This window comes from Loxodonta africana, chromosome 3, assembly GCF_030014295.1.
Source record: "Loxodonta africana isolate mLoxAfr1 chromosome 3, mLoxAfr1.hap2, whole genome shotgun sequence".
In the NCBI taxonomy this organism is placed as follows: Eukaryota; Metazoa; Chordata; class Mammalia; order Proboscidea; family Elephantidae; genus Loxodonta; species Loxodonta africana.
In genome coordinates this window covers 49,973,444-49,991,210 of record NC_087344.1, presented here as the reverse complement: position 1 = coordinate 49,991,210, position 17,767 = coordinate 49,973,444, and the positions used below count along the sequence as shown (strand labels likewise).

Below are 17,767 nucleotides of genomic sequence, written 5' to 3'. Positions count from 1 at the left end.
TCAGATAACAATGAGCCTTTATGAATGCGGTTAACGATAAATATAGCTAATATTTATTGAGACTTACTAGGTTTCAGCTGCCATGCCATGCATTTTATGCACAATTTTATTCTCCGTCTAACCCACTTTACAGAAGGGGAACCTAAGGCACCCATACCCATTGCCATGAGTTGATCCCGACTCACAGCCACTCTATAGGACAAAGTAGAACTGCCCCATACAGTTTCCAAAGCTGTAACCTTTACAGAAGCAGACTGCCACATCTTTCTCCTGTGGACCAACTGGTAGGTTCAAACAGCCAACCTTTCAGTTAGCAGCTGAGCACTTAACCACTACGCCACCAGGGCTTCTTAACCTAAGGCACAGATAGATCAAATAACTTGTCCAGTCACAAAGCTTGTAAGTCATGGGTCCAGGATTCAAACCCTGGCTATTTGACTCTTTATCGTTGTTAGGTGCTGTTGAGTTGGTTCCGACTCAGCAACTCCATATACAACAGAAGCCAAATTTTTTTTTTTTTTATAAATAGATCGCCAGGTTCTTCTTCCTAGTCTGTTCTCAGTCTGGAAGCTCTGCTGAAACCTGTCCTCCATGGTTGACCCTGCTGGTATTTGAAATACCCATGGCATAGCTTCCAGCATTACAGCAACACACAAGCCACCACAGTATGAGGAGCAAGTCGTGGTGTTTGACTCTATAACCCTGTATTTTCTGTAAACTGTTTATTGAAGAATAACATACATATTGAAAGACGCATAAATTGTAATTGTACGCTTGGTGAATTTTCACAAAGTATACGCACCCACCTAACCAGAACCCTGGTGGTACAGAGATTAAGAGCTTGGCTGCTAACCAAAACCTCGGCGGTTCGAATCCACCAGCCCCTCCTTAGAAACCCTGTGAGGCAGTTCTACTCTCTCCTATAGGGTTGCTACGAGTCAGAATTGACTCGATGGCAACAGTTTTTTTTTTAACCCAGAACCCATGTCAAGAAGCAGAACATCACCAGCACCCCTAGAATTCTCCTCCTGCTCCTTTCTAGTCATTACCCACCCCCAAGGGTAACTAGTATCCTGACTTCCAATGCCATAGATTACTTCTGCTTGGTTTTGAACTTCATATAAATGGGATCATACAGATTCTATTTCTGTCCACATTCTTTCCTTCAACATTATGTTTGTGAGATTCAACCATGTTGCAGGTAGCTGTGGTTTGTTCATTCTTATTGCTGTATTGTATTCTGTTGCGTTAACTATCTGTGGCTGGGTAACAAATTACCATAAACTTCGCGCTTAAAACAGCATACATTTTTCACCTCACAGTTTCTGTGGGTCGGGAACCTGGGCATGGCCTAACTGGGTCCTCTGCCACAGGGTCTCCCACAAGGCTGCAATCAAAGTATGGGCCAGGGCTGGGGTCTCACTGGAGGCCCAAATGGGGAAGGATCCATTTCTAAGCTCTCGTGGCAGGATTCCATTCTTTGTGCGTGGCTGGACAAAGTGCCTCAGCTCCTTGCTGGCCAGAGGCCACCTCTGTTCCTTGCCATGTGGGTTTCTCCACATGGTGGCTTACTTCATCAAAGCCAGCAAGAGTCAACAGAAAGCCTTTTAGCAAGATGGAAGTTATAATCTGTTGACCCTGCTCATAGTGCTGAACTGTCAAGCCAAGGTCTGAGGTCACCAAAAAAGACATGGATCACACACAGACATTGAATGGAACAATGCATTCTGCACATAAAGAAGAGACAGAGCAAGATCAGCTTCAACTGTGGTTGTGGGTCCCCCATGGCCAGCAGATACAGGACTGGTGGTCTGCATACACACCTCCCCTCATGTTACAGTTGATGGGCCCCATTGCCTCCCCACTGGAAACAGATATAGTAGTGGGGTTGGCCAGGTGCCATATGATACTCATGCATAAGCAGAACAAAGAGGTACTCATCAGGCCTGTAACAGGAAAAAAGTTTCACTGATAAGTAAAAAGAAAAAGAACCCGGGACAGAGGAAGGCTTGGTTCCCGGCCTCCATTATCAGGGAATATTCTGGGTCCAAGGCTCCTGATTAGGAGTCTCAGGTGAGAGTCACAAGGGCCATGGCAGACTGTCCCCCATAACACAATCTTATGTAATTTAATCATGGAAGTGACATCCCAGTTACCTTTGCTATTCTATTGTTTAGAAGCAAGTTACATATCCCACCTACAATTAAAGGGAGAGGGTTACATAGGGCTATTGTGTATGTCTTTTGATATGCACATGCACACATTTCTGTTGGGAATTTACCTAGGGGTAGACTCCCTAGGTCTTAGAATCCATGCATACGTCCAGTTTTAGAAGATTCTGGCAAACATTTTTCCAAAGTGGTAGTACCAACTTACTCTCTTCTAGGAGCTCATCAACGTTTCAGTCAGAGCACATGATTTAAACATTATTCTCCACTCTCTCCTCATAGATGGTTTTTTAAACCTGGCTGATTTAACAGAATCAGAGGCAGTGGTGGTTGCACGAAGGAGATCTGGGTTTGATTCCTGGTCAGAGCACCGCATCTGCAGCTACCACCTGTCTTTCAGTGGAGGTATTCATGTTGCTATAATGCTGAACAGGTTTCAGCAGAGCTTCCAGACTAGGACAGACTAGGGAGAAAGGCCTGGTGACCTACTTCTGAAAATCAGCCCATGAAAACCCTATGGATCACAACAGTCCTATCTGCAACCCATTATAGGGATGGTGCGGGACTAAGCAGTGGTTTGTTCTGTTGCGCCTGGAGTCACCGTGAGTCAGGGCTGACTTGACAGCAGCTAAAAACAGTATCAGAATCACCTGGGGTGCTTGTTAAAAACACACATTCCTGGGCCATGCCTTCAGACTTTCTGATGGCTTCAGGGCTAGAATGTAAACTAGACTGCACATTCCTTGGGGCCAGGACCCTTGTCTCTTTTACCAAAGTATCCCTGGTGCCTAGAAGTGTTCCTGGCACATAGTTAGCACTCAATAGGTTTTTTTTGGGGGGGTTAAATGAATGAGTTTAGGAACTATTGTCCAAGGGAATCTACAGATGGGCCTCAGGGAGGGTGTGAATCCCTGAAATCAGGAGAAAACTTTGGTGTGTCGGAGCCCAGGCACATTTTTCTCGGAAGAGGGCCCAGAGTTTAATCAGATCTCCACCCTCACCCCCCAAAATGGTTAAGAACTTCTGTGATTGGATATGGTTTGGCTTAGTTGTTTTATCACATAAAGAAAACAGTTCCTCAAAAATTTAAACATAGAACTACCCTAAAACAAAACCAAACCCAGTGCCGTCGAGTCGATTCCGACTCATAGCGACCCTATAGGACAGAGTAGAACTGCCCCATAGTTTTCAAGGAGCGCCTGGTGGATTTGAACTGCCGACCCTTTGGTTAGCAGCCGTGGCACTTAACCACTACGCCACCAGGGTTTCCAGAACTACCCTATGACCCAGGAATTCCAATCCTAGGTACATACCCAAAAGACATGAAAGCAGGGCCCCCAGCATGTACCTGTACACCAATGTTTACCGCAGCATTATTCACAAGAGCTGAAAGGTGGAAACAGCCTAGATGTCCATCAACAGATGAGTGGATAGACAAAATGTGGTACATACATACAGTGGAATAGTGTTCAGCCGGAAAGAGAAATAGAGTCCTGATGTATGCCACAACATGGATGAACCTTGAAAACATGACGCTGAGTGAAATAAACCCATTGTCACTGAGTCGATTCTGACTCACAGTGACCCTGTAGGACAGAGTAGAACTTCCCCATAAGGTTAGCAAGGAGCACCTGCTGTACTTGAACTGCTGACCTTTCGGTTAGCAGCTGTAGCTCTTAACCACTACACCACCAGGGTTTCCTTATTATACATGTGTTACCACAATTAAAAAAAAAAAAGTTGGTCCCAGGGAAGGAGGCATAGGAGCTGTGTACAAGGCTCCATGGTGCTTGCTGGTGTTTAGAAAGTGGTAAGAGAGAGTGGTCGCCTGGGATAGCTGATAAGCTGATACGCTTGCTTGCTTTGACCTCTGGCCTTTGACCTCTTTGGGCACATGTAGCCACTGCCTGGTTCCTGGGGCCCTCCTCTCTGCCTGCTTGTTAAACAGTGAATTCCAGAAGGCTTCGGTTGCCCTGAGTTCCCATCAGTGGCAAACCAACATGAGCACCACCTTTGGAGAAAGCCTCTGTCAATCGTCAGAAAGCCTCCCTGCTTATCCAGTTGGAGGTGACCTCATCCTTTGCCATGTACTCTAACGTTCTCCGGAGGTTTGCAGCGTCTTGCTGCTGCTGTCTGCGTTCTTTTCTCCTTTGAACAGGGCTACTCATCGAGCATTTTTTTGTTTCTGGTCATTCCGGTCACTGGCTTTTTATCTCCCCCTCTAAGGCAGATCAACCTTGCGCCTCTCTAGACATTTCTTCTCAGGTTTCCTCTGAATCATTTCATTTGGCCGAAGTATATCCTGTTTTTCCTCCTTCCTCACAACACTCAGCATAGACCTCTTCTTTTCCCCAGAACAACTGTTCTTTTCTTTCAGCTCCCTTACCCAAATCCTCATCTTTCACCATGCTCTCTGACCTTTCCTGAGAACAGATTGTTTTTTGAAACTGAAGCCGCAAAAAGCATCTCTTCTGATCTGGGTCTGATCTAGGATCACTGTCAAGAAGTAAGGGAGACAGGAATGTTTCTGGGTAATTGGGATCCTCATCAGAGGGGCCTGGTGCTGCAACGGGGGCTCAAAGGGATCTGGGGACAGAAGCTGGAAGGAGATCCTTCTGCTTGGGATGGACCTCGGGGGTCAGGAAAGACGCTACGAAAAAGGAAGACTTTGACCTAAGTCTTCAAGGATAGGTGGGATTTCAGGAGGCAGAGGAGATAGAAGAGCATGGTGCAAACACAGAAGAGTGGGAATAGAGGCTCAAAAAACTCAAACCCGTTGCTGTCCAGTCAACTCTGACTCATGGCGATCCCATATTTTACAGAGTAGAACTGCTCTATAGGGTTGTCCTGGCTGTAATCTTCTCAGAAGCAGATCACCAGGCCTTTTTTCTGGGGCACCACTGGTTGGGTTTGAATCACCAACCTTTAGGTTAGCAACCGATGGCAAACCACTTACGCCTCCCAGGGATCTGGAATAGAGGCTTGTAAAAAACGGCTTGAGGCAGTGTCTGACCTCCTCTAACTTCACCAGGGGAAAGGAGAACCAAGGTCAACAACCCAAGGCTGATTCCTATGAGGTAAGGATCAAACACGCCTCCTCTCTCCACCAGCTTTACCGATTCCAACACCAACAATTCAGCACTCTCTACTTCTCTGCTGGGTTTGATAATTCATTGTAGAATTCACAGACAATACTCACAATTATGGGGTTTATTAGAGAAGTAACAGTTACAGTATTCCTGGCTCAGGAATACTCAAGGATACAGTTCTTCCAACAGGACAGCTTCTTCCCAGCCATGCTTGCAGGTACACCTCTCCCTGGCCCTAGGTGTCTGCCCAAAGGCACTCAGCTTTCTCTCTCTGTGAGCCGGGAAGGGAAGCCAACTCCTGCTGCCAGGTCTCTGCTGTTGGGTCTCTTCTGCCACCACTTCTCATGGTCTTAAGGGTAACAGCTCTCTCTCTGCAACTCTGCTTCCGGGAGCTTCTCAACACAGGAATCCCAGGTCCAAAAGACCTGCTGGCTCTTGGCTGTTCTTCCTTGGTGGTGGTGGGATTATTCTCTTCTCTGCCTCTGGGGTGGCTTACCTCAAGCCCAGCGGGATGGCAAAACTGACCAATCCACTTAATGGGCCATAATCGCCATATCTGCACAGTCCCACACTATCACTTGGATGGAAGTTATAAGACCATGTCTAGAAAAGCCACACACAAAAATGATCCATCACATGGAAAGCCTAGAAGATGGGTAATAAGAGAAGCTAAGTACATGATACAGAGGGAGAGGGAAGGCCAGGTGCTGAGATCGCAGATGGAAAGTGCAGGGTCAGCCTTCAGACATGTTTGTTTGGCTTGCCCAGTGTGTTAAAAGACTGAACTAGTTGGTAGGTGTTATGGATTGAATTGTGTTCCCCCAAAATATGTGTTGTAATTTCAAATCCCTGTATCTGTGTGTGTGTGTTTTTTTTTTTTATATCTGTGGTTATAATCCCATTTGGGAATGGATTTTCTTTGTTACATTGAGAGGTCATATCCATGTAGGGTGTGTTTTAAGCCAATCACATTTGAGATATTAAAAGAGCAGATTAGGCATAGGGAAGTGTCATGGATTGAATTGTGTCCCCCAAATATCTGCCAACTTGGCTTTTTTTTTTTTTTTTGGCTAGGTCATGATTCCCTTGTATGGTTGTCTACCATTTTATCTTCTGATGTGATTTCTCTATGTGTTGTAAATCCTATCATTATGATGTAATAAGATAGATTAGTGACAGTTGTATAGATAAAGTCTACAAGATTAGATAGTGTCTTAAGCCAATCTCTTTTGAGATATAAAAGAGAGAAGTGAGCAGAGAGACATGGGGACCTCATATCACCAAGAAAGCAGTGCCAGGAGCAGAGCACGTCCTTTGGACCTGAGGTTCCTGAGCTGAGATGCTCCCAGACCTTGGGAAGACTGATGACAAGGACCTTCATCCAGAGCTGACAGAGAGAGAAAGCTTTCCTCTGGAGCTGATGCCCTGAATTTGGACTTGTAGGCTCCTAGACTGTGAGAGAATAAATTTCCCTTTGTTAAAGCCATCTACTTGTGGTATTTCTGTTATAGCAGCACTTAGATGACTAAGACAGGAAGCAAGCAGAGATGGGAGAAGATAGATGCTATGCCACATGCAGATCACCAAAGAGCCGAGGAACAAGGAGCTTCCCCCAGAGCTGACAGAGAGAGAAATCCTATGCCTCCATTGTCTTAGTTATCCAGTGCTGCCTGAGTCAGGGGCACATCCAGTCAGCAGCTAACAATAACAACAACATGTTCGTACAGCATTTGTGTAATCTTTAGGCAAATATCTTTCCCTCAGCTTCCTTCCTTGTATAAGGAAGTTGGGCAAGATATACTCTAGAACCATTCCTGCTCATAATTTGAATTTTGTAGCATTTTCATATATATTTGCTCTTTTGATTCTCCAGTGTTGCAACCTAATGCTGTTATCAACGTCTTCATTTCGTTGTGTTGTTGTTGTATGCTGTCGAGTTGATTCCAATTCATAGCGACCCTATATAACAGAGTAGAACTCCCCCATAGTGTTTCCTAGGCTGTAAATATTTATGGGAGCAGGTCACTTGGTCTTCTCCCCCTCGGAACAGCTGGTGTGTTCGAACAGCTGACTTTCCAGTTAGCTGCTGAGTGCTTTAACCATTGCACCACTAAGGCTCCTTGTCTTCATTTTAGACATTGGAAATGGCCATGCAGGTGACAAAGTCCTTTCTACTTTTCTAGACTGCATGTTTTTCATTAGGCTTAAAGTAGTGATTCTCAACCAGGGGCAATTTTTTTCCCCTCAGGTTACTTTTGACAATGTTTGGAGACATTTTTGGTTGTTGTAACTGGCATCTAGTTAGCAGAGACCAGGGAAGCTGTTAAACATTCTACAATGTGCAGGACAGCCTCCCAACAACAGAGAATTATCCTGCCCCAAATGTCCATAGTGCCGAGGCAGAGAAATCCTGACTTGAAGTAATCCGTAGAGATAAAATCACGTTCCATGCAATTCAATGTTTATTCAATGAAAGGATGTATAAAAATGTCCACATCTGAGAACCCAACCATACATCAGGTAGAACAACGGAATAGTCCCTTTTTAATATATCCACGCAGCTTAGCCATCTGATATTCTTCTGCACTTTCCCCTTTGGAATTATTTCTGGCTTCTATTTTGCCTGTTGAGGCCTCTCTATTATTGGCCAAAGGGAAGATTAATGGATATTTTTTTATTGCTTTCAAGCCAATGGAAGAATTTTAGACCTTAAAAATTTTTTTTCTTAATTTGGAAAATAAACTGCAAAATAAATTTAATTCCAAATAGCAATTAAATTTTTGGGGTGGTCACGATTCCTCTTTGCATTTTGTTGGCTTAATGGATATTTTCAATAAACTATTAGCATTAACTTTTTTTTCTATTAACTTTTATTGAGCTTCAAGTGAACGTTTACAAATCAAGTCAGTCTGTCACATATAAGCTTATATACACCTTACTCCGTACTCCCACTTGCTCTCCCCCTAATGAGTCAGCCCTTCCAGTCTCTCCTTTCGTGACAATTTTGCCAGCTTCCAACTCTCTCCATCCTCCCATCCCCCCTCCAGACCGGAGAAGCCAACACAGTCTCAAGTGTCCACCTGATATAATTAGCTCACTCTTCATCAGCATCTCTCTCCTACCCACTGTCCAGTCCCTTTCATGTCTGATGAGTTGTCTTCGGGGATGGTTCCTGTCCTGGGCCAACAGAAGGTTTGGGGACCATGACCGCCGGGATTCCTCTAGTCTCAGTCAGACCATTAAGTATGGTCTTTTTATGAGAATTTGGGGTCTGCATCCCACTGATCTCCTGCTCCCTCAGGGGTGCTCTATTGTGCTCCCTGTCAGGGCAGTCATCGATTGTGGCCGGGCACCAACTAGTTCTTCTGGTCTCAGGAGGATGTAAGTCTCTGGTTCATGTGGCCCTTTCTGTCTCTTGGGCTCTTAGTTATCGTGTGGGCTTGGTGTTCTTCATTTTCCTTTGCTCCAGGTGGGTTGAGACCAATTGATGCATCTTAGATGGCCGCTTGTTAGCATTTAAGACCCCAGACGCCACATTTCAAAGTGGGATGCAGAATGTTTTCATAATAGAATTATTTTGCCAATTGACTTAGAAGTCCCCTTAAACCATGGCTCCCAAACCCCTGCCCTTGCTCCGCTGACCTCTGAAGCATTCAGTTTATCCCAGAAACTTCTTTGCTTTTGGTCCAGTCCAATTAAGCTGACCTTCCATGTATTGAGTGTTGTCCTTCCCTTCACCTAAAGCAGTTCTTATCTACTAATTCATCAGTAAAAAACCCTCTCCCACCCTCCCTCCCTCCCCCCTCCTCGTAACCACAAAAGTATGTGTTCTTCTCAGTTTATACTATTTCTCAAGATCTTATAATAGTGGTCTTATACAATATTTGTCCTTTTGCCTCTGACTGATTTCGCTCAGCATAATGCCTTCCAGGTTCCTCCATGTTATGAAATGTTTCAGAGATTCGTCACTGTTCTTTATCGATGCATAGTATTCCATTGTGTGAATATACCACAATTTATTTACCCATTCATCCGTTGATGGACACCTTGGTTGCTTCCAGCTTTTTGCTATTGTAAACAGAGCTGCAATAAACATGGGTGTGCATATATCTGTTTGTGTGAAGGCTCTTGTTTCTCTAGGGTATATTCCGAGGAGTGGGATTTCTGGGTCTTATGGTAGTTCTATTTCTAACTTTTTAAGATAACGCCAGATAGATTTCCAAAGTGGTTGTACCATTTTACATTCCCACCAGCAGTGTATAAGAGTTCCAATCTCTCCACAGTCTCTCCAACATTTATTATTTTGTGTTTTTTGGATTAATGCCAGCCTTGTTGCAGTGAGATGGAATCTCATCGTAGTTTTAATTTAGCATTAACTTTTAATGTTATTAAAATTATTGCCCTCTTCTGTTCCTAGCTTCTCCTGCAAAATATAGATTCCAGTATCATTTTTTCTGCTGTATTTGCACTGATTTAAAAAAATACAGTTGGTGATAAATTAATTTTCTATTGGCCCCTGTTATAATGGAAACCCTGGTGGCATAGTGGTTAAGAGCCATGGCTGCTAACCAAAAGGTTGGCAGTTTGAATCCACCAGGCACTCCTTGGAAATCCTATGGTGCAGTTCCACTCTGTCCCATAGGGTCACTATGAGTTGGAATTGACTCAACTGCAATGGTTTTTCTTTTTTTCTTACTGCTATGGTGTCATGTCTTTTTCTATTCAAAGAGTCAATTTCTGCACTAATACTTTGGATCTGATTTTTAAAACAGGCAAATAATTTGTCAGAGACAAAAAAAATGCAGCTTTTTCTCCTTTTTTTTTTTTTTTTTGTTCAACTTTGAAGGACAGAAGTGCTTTTATTCCCTTTATATATTCACACAGTTTCTCTTACAAAAACATATACTCACAGCTTGTTATACTTTATCTACAAATTAAAAGAAAAAGTTTGCTATCACATTATGACATTGTTTTGTCTCTCTTTTGTGTTTTGTTAAAGTGGATGTCATAGCTAAGGAGTTTTCTTGACTGGACACAATCACCAAGGACGCATTCTGAAGTAAGGCACCTTGAGAATAAATACTGAGAACATTTTCTTGGATTTAAAGTTCGCTCACATCTCCTAAATTTTATACAGTACCAAGGCCAGCTGGCTATCTGTGAAGTATGCTGTATTATCTGACATTGCTTTCTGAGAAGAAAACTTACAACCTGGAAAATGTCACGTCTTCATTTCTACTTCCCAAATTTATTCTAGAGATTTATATATCCTTTAGAAATCCCTAGAATAAACTTTTTCTAGAGATTTTATTTTTTTATATATCCTTTCTTCCACGTGTCTGTCAGTTTGTCGTACTGTGGGGGCTAGCATGTTGCTGTGATGCTGGAAGCTATGCCACCGGTATTCAGATACCAGCCAGGTCACCCATGGAGGACAGATTTCAGCTGCGCTTCCAGACTAAGACAGACTAGGAAGAAGGACCCAGCAGTCTACTTCTGAAAAGCATTAGCCAGCGAAAACCTTACGAAAAGCAGCGGAACATTGTCTGATATAGTGCTGGAAGATGACCCCTCCAGGTTGGAAGACACTCAAAAGATGACTGGGGAAGAGCTGCCTCCTCAAAGTAGAGTCGACCTTAATGACGTGGATGGAGTAAAGCATTTGGGACCTTCATTTGCCAATATGGCACGACTCAAGGTGAGAAGAAATAGCTGCAAACATCCATTAATAATTGGAACCTGGAATTTCCAAAGTATGAATCTAGGAAAATTGGAAATCATCAAAAATGAAATAGAATGCATAAAGATCGATATCCTAGGCATTAGTCAGTTGAAATGGACTGGTATTGCCCATTTTGAATTGGACAATCATACACTCTACTATGCTGGGAATGACAACTTGAAGAGGAATGGTGTTGCATTCCTTGTCAAAAAGAACATTTCAAGATCTATCCTGAAGTTCAGTGCTGTCAGTGATAGGATAATATCCATACCCCTAAAAGGAAGAACACTTAATATGACTACTATTCAAATTTATACACCAGCCACTAAGGCCAAAGGTGAAGAAATAGAAGATTTTTATCAGTTGCTGCAGTCTGAAATTAATCGAACATGCAATCAGAATGCATTGATAATTACTGGTGATTGGAATGCAAGAGTTGGAAACAAAGAAGAAGGATCGATAGTTGGAAAATATGGCCTTGGTGATAGAAACAATGCCAGAGATCGAATGATAGAATTTTGTAAGACCAAGGACTTCTTCATTGCAAATACCTTCTTTCACCAACATAAACAGCAGCTATACACATGGACCTCGCCAGATGGAACACACAGGAATCAAACTGACTACATCTGTGAAAAGAGACAATGGAAAAACTCAATATCATCAGTCAGAATAAGGCCAGCGGCCAACTGTGGAACAGACCGCCAATTGTTCATATGCAAATTCAAGCTGAAACTGAAGACAATCAGAGCAAGTCCACGAGAGCCAAAATATGACCTTGAGTATATCCCACCTGAAGAATAGATTTGATGCATTGAACACTAGTGACTGAAGACCAGACGAGTTGTGGAATGACATCAAGGACATCATACATGAAGAAAGCAAGAGGTCATTGAAAAGACAGGAAAGAAAGAAAAGACCAAGATGGATGTCAGAGGAAACTCTGAAACTTGCTCTTGAATGTTGAGCAGCTAAAGCAAAAGGAAGAAACAATGAAGTAAAAGAACTGAACAGAAGATTTCAAAGGGCAGATGGGGAAAACAAAGTATGATAATGACATGTGCAAAGAGCTGGAGATAGAACACAAAAAGGGAAGAACACACTCAGCATTTTTCAAGCTGAAAGAATTGAGGAAAAAATTCAAGCCTCAAGTTGCGATACGGAAGGATTCTATGGGGAAAATGTTAAATGACGCAGGAAGCATCAAAAGAAGATGGAAGGAATACACAGATTTATTATACCAAAAAGAATTGGTCGATGTACAAACATTTCAAGAGGTAGCATATGATCAGGAACCGATGGTACTGAAGGAAGAAGTCCAAGCTGCTCTGAAGGCATTGGCGGAAAACAAGGCTCCAGGGATTGACGGAATATCAACTGAGATGTTTCAACAAACGGATGCAGCACTGGAGGTGCTCACTCGTCTATGCCAAGAAATATGGAAGACAGCTTCCTGGCCAACTGCCTGGAAGACATCCATATTTATGCCTATTCCCAAGAAAGGTGATCCAACCAAACGCGGAAATTATAGAACAATATCATTAATATCACACACAAGCAAAATTTTGCTGAAGATCATTCAAAAACGGCTGCAGCAGTATATCAACAGGGAACTGCCAGAAATTTGAGCCGGATTCAGAAGAGGACGTGGAAGGAGGGATGTCACTGCTGATGTCAGATGGATCCTGGCTGAAAGCAGAGAATACCAGAAGGATGTTTACCTGTGCTTTATTGACTGTGCAAAGGCATTCGACTGTGTGGATCATAACAAATGATGGATAACACTGTGAAGAACGGGAATTCCAGAACACTTAATTGTGCTCATGAGTAACCTTTACATAGATCAAGAGGCAGTTGTTCGGACAGAACAAGGGGATACTGATTGGTTTAAAGTCAGGAAAGGTGTGCGTCACGGTTGTATTCTTTCACCATACCTATTCAATCTGTATGCTGAGCAAAGAATCTGAGAAGCTGGACTATGTGAAGAAGAACAGGGTATCAAGATTGGAAGAAGACTCATTAATAACCTGCGTTACGCAGATGACACAACCTTGCTTGCTGAAAGTGAAGAGGACTTGAAGCGCTTACTGATGAAGATCAAAGACCACAGCCTTCATTATGGATTGCACCTCAACATAAAGAAAACAAAAATCTTCACAATTGGACCAATGAGCAACATCATGCTAAACGGAGAAAAGACTGAAGTTGTCAAGGATTTCATTTTACTTGGATCCACAATCAACAGCCATGGAAGCAGCAGTCAAGAAATCAAAAGATGCATTGCATTGGGTAAATCTGCTGCAAAGGACCTTTTTTTTTTTTTTCAGATTTGAAAAGGTTAGTTTATTAAAAAATAAGTCATGTGGCAACCACATAATTTTTACAAATTCACATGCAATCTTGCATTTGTTCATTTCTTATTTTTCTTCCCAACCTTTATCCCTGGGCATACACAGCTCCTACTCTTGTCCAAATAGCACATATACAAATTTCTGCTATTGCATCATAAGTGTCTTTATTCATTTGTTTTAATAATTTTTATTGAGCTTTAAGTAAACGTTTACAAATCAAGTCAGTCTGTCACATATAAGCTTATATACACCTTACTCCATACTCCCACTTTCTCTCCCCCTAATGAGTCAGCCCTTCCAGTCTCTCCTTTTGTGACAATTTTGCCAGCTTCCAACCCTCTCTACCCTCCCATCCCTACTCCAGACGGGAGATGCCAACACAGTCTCAAGTGTCCACCTGATACAAGTGGCTCACTCTTCATCAGCATCTCTCTCCTTCCCATTGTCCTGTCCCTTCCATGTCTGATGAGTTGTCTTCAGCAATGGTTCCTGTCCTGGGCCAACAGAAGGTTTGGGGACCGTGACCGCCGGGATTCCTCTAGTCTCAGTCAGACCATTAAGTCTGGTCTTTTTATGAGAATTTGGGGTCTGCATCCCACTGATCTCCTGCTCCCTCAGGGGTTCTCTGTTGTGCTCCCTGTCAGGGCATTGGTTGTGGCCAGGCACCATCTAGTTCTTCTGGTCTCAGGATGATGTAAGTCTCTGGTTCCTGTGGCCCTTTCTGTCTCTTGGGCTCATAGTTATCATGTGACCTTGGTGTTCTTCATTCTCCTTTGATCCAGGTGGGTTGAGACCAATTGATGCATCTTAGATGGCCGTTTGTTAGCATTTGAGACCCCAGACACCACATTTCAAAGTGGGATGCAGAATGTTTTCAAAATAGAATTATTTTGCCAATTGACTTAGAAGTCCCCTTAAACCATAGTCCCCAAACCCCCACCCTTGCTCAGCTGACCTTTGAAGCATTCAGTTTATCCCAGAAACTTTGCAAAGGACCTTTTTAACGTGTGGAAGAGCAAAGATGTCACCTTGAAGACTAATGTACGCCTGACCCAAGCCATGGTATTTTCAATCGCATCATATGCACGTGAAAGCTGGACAATGAATAAGGGCGACTGAAAAAGAGTTGATGCCTTTTAATTGTGGTTTTGGCGAAGAATTTTGAATATACCGTGGACTGCCAAAGGAATGAACAAATCTGTCTTGGAAGAAGTGCAACAAGAATGCTCCTTCAAAGCAAGGATGGTGAGACTGTGTCTTACATACTTAGGACATGTTGTCAGGAGGGATCAGTCCCTGGAGAGTGACATCATGCTTGGCAAAGTACAGGGTTAACGGAAAAGAGGAAGACCCTCAACAAGGATTGACACAGTGGCTGCAACAATGAGCTCAAGTATAACAACGATTGTGAGGATGGCGCAGGATCAGGCAGTGTTTTGTTCTGCTGTGTATGGGGTCGCTATGAGTCAGAACCTACTCAACAGCAACTAACAACAACAATATATCCTTTATTAGTTCCGAGTATGCTTTTTAAGTAATTCACAATTTCTGAAAATCTATTTGAGTTCATAAGTAGTATACCAATCCAAAAAAACAAATCAAACCCATTGCCATCAAGTTGATTCTGACTCACAGCTACCCCACAGGACAGAGTAGAACTACTTGTAAAGCTTCCAAGGAGTGCCTAGTGGACTGGAACTACCAACCTTTTGGTTAACAGTCTTAGCTTTTAACCAGTACACCACCAGGGTTTCCAAGTAGTATACCAGTTGCTGTCAGTTCTGACTTATAGCAACCCTACAGGACAGTGTAGAACTGCCCGATGGGGTAACCAAGGAGCGGCTGGTGAATTTGAATTGCTGACCTTTTGTTAGTAGCTGAGCCTTAACCACAGCACCACCAGGGCTCCAGAATACGTAGAAACCCAGTCTAAACCCTAAAGAGGTCACACTCTGACGCAGTTAAGGTATACATGTGCCCAAATCCTCTCCTGGTGAGGGCTGGTAATCAGCTGATAAGTACATGACAGCCGGCTGGTTGTTAAAATATAAAGGTAACTTCCATATCGGTTGGCAAATAGCTGCTGCTGTCTGTCACTTTTTGTCTAGGGCAAGGGTTCTCAACCTTAGTGCTATTGATATTTGGGGCCAGATAACTCTTTGTTGTGGGTGCATTATAGGATGTAGGATAATTCTTTTTTCTGTGCATTGTGGGATGTTTAGTATCATCCCTGGTCTCTACCCAGGCTATGCCAGTAACCCTCCCCCCTCCCCCCAACACACACAGTTGTCACAACCAAAAATGTCTCCAGACATTGATTGCCAAATGCCAGTTGCAAAATCATTCCTGGTGGAGAAACACTGATCTAGAGTGAAAACGTCCAGCTCTGGTGTGGGCGTGAATGGTTAACAGCCTGACTGGGAGCTGAGAACATTTGGCCACGTGTGGCACCTGGGAGCTGGTTGGTTTGTTCTGGTGTGTGGTCCATCTGACTGCCTTCCTTGAACGTGCAGAGCTCCAGGGTCTGCTCGTCACCCTCTGGTATGTTCATGTTGATGCTCTGGTTGGGGCACATAGCGGTGGGCAGTCTGGTTGGATCTGTGAAGCTTCTTGTCTCAAGCGTTGCATTTTAAAGGCTTCAGGTGTGTATCCATTTGTTCCCTCTGGTGGCTTTTCCGGATAAATTTATGTCCACACATTATGGGTTCAAACTTCTGTCTCTTTATCTCTCTCTTGGTCAGCTTACTCCAAGTTGCCCTTGCCCATATTATGGACTGACTTGTGTCCCCCCAAAATACGTTTTGTAAATCCCAACCTTTATGCCTGTGGTTATAATCCCATTTGGGAATGGGTTGTCTTTGTTATGTTAATAAGGCAGGATTAGTATAGGGTGTATCTTGAGTCAATCTCTTTTGAGATATAAACCAAAAAAAAACCAAACCCAGTGCCATCGAGTCGATTCCGACTCATAGCGGAGATATAAAAGAGATTAAACAAGCAATCCAGAGGTGCAGAGATGGGGGAAGAGAGATGCCAAGCCACATGAAGATCGCCCAGGAGCAGAAGCTCAAAGAGACAAGAACCTCCTCCAGAGCCAACAGAGACAGGATGCCTACCCCTAGAGCTGGCACCCTGAATTCAGACTTCTTGCTTCCTAAGCCGTGAGAAAATAAATTTCTGTTTGTTAAAGCCACCCACTTGTGGTATTTCTGTTATAGCAGTGCTGGATAACTAAGACACACCACGCCTGAAGAGAGTGGGTTTCCCCACTACCGCTGCCCAGCAATTATTGATGTGCTGAAGCTCACTGTCACTTGTTACCCCAGCTTTAGGCTCTCTCAGACATCATTTCTTAGATCATCTGTGTTGTTACAAAGATGCAGGGGAATGGCTTCCTCCATGTTGGCTTGATGTGAAAGGTACTCCTGAATGAACCTGGAGGTATTCTCGCAAATCTCCTGGAGGGCAAGCCGCAGTCCACATAGGTGGCAAGCACAGAACTATGGAAAGTGTCCACTCCTCTTTATGGTCTTCAGCTTGGCAAGGGCTATCGTGAGGGATGCAGGCTTCTCATCAGAGGAAGAAGCTTCCATACTGCGAAGTGGACACAGGTTCTGAAGACAGGGAGGTCTGCAGTGGCTCTGAGAGCTGGGAGGCCTTAGGCACCTGTGCCTGGCTATCCTGGATCCATGGCCTTGGTCTTCCAGGTTGTCAGGTACCAAGGCCATCTTAGTGGCCTGCCTTAAGTGATCTGTGATCTGAATGCCATACAATGAGGAAGATAACATAACCTGGTCAATGATCCATAGGACTTCAGACAAGTCTCTTGTCTTCTCTGGTCTGTTTGTGTCCCTGTAGAATGATTGGGTTGGGCTGTATCAGAATTCACTGAAGGCTGTCCAGTGGAATGCTGGCCATGGAAGATGCTTGGTGGGGACAAAAGAATCTGTGGCCAAAGAGGCTCAGGAGACACCATGTCCTCCAGCATCTGCTAGAGACTCATAATGTGCATAAACATACAAGAGGCTCTCTGGAACCCTCTGCACCCAGATATCCATGTGGCTTACTCCTTACTTTTCTCCAATGTCACCTCCCCAGAGATTTTCCTCATCACTCAAGCGCAAGATCCCCCCATCACCTTCTATTCCATCCCCTGCTTTTTCATCACAGCACTTCTCATTTTCTGATATATCATGCTTTTAATTGTTCATTATCTGCCCACCTCCCCACCCAGAATATGAACCCCATGAAGTCAATGGTTTGGTCCATTGGTTGCCAGTTTTAATCCTAGCACTTAGTAGACACATAGTAGGTGCTCAATAAAAAATGTATTGGGGTGCCCGGCCACAACTGATGACTGCCCTGACAGGGAGCACAACAGAGAACCCCTGACAGAGCGGAACAGTGGGATGCAGACCCCAAATTCTCATAAAAAGA

The 17,767-nt window shown here is 43.7% G+C and overlaps 1 pseudogene; it reads right to left on the bottom strand.

Annotated features, from left to right (window-relative positions):
- Positions 1-16,384: 16,384 nt before the first annotated feature.
- LOC111751513 (zinc finger and BTB domain-containing protein 2-like) lies at positions 16,385-17,441 on the bottom strand (annotated as a pseudogene).
- Between the last annotated feature and the right edge of the window lie 326 nt (positions 17,442-17,767).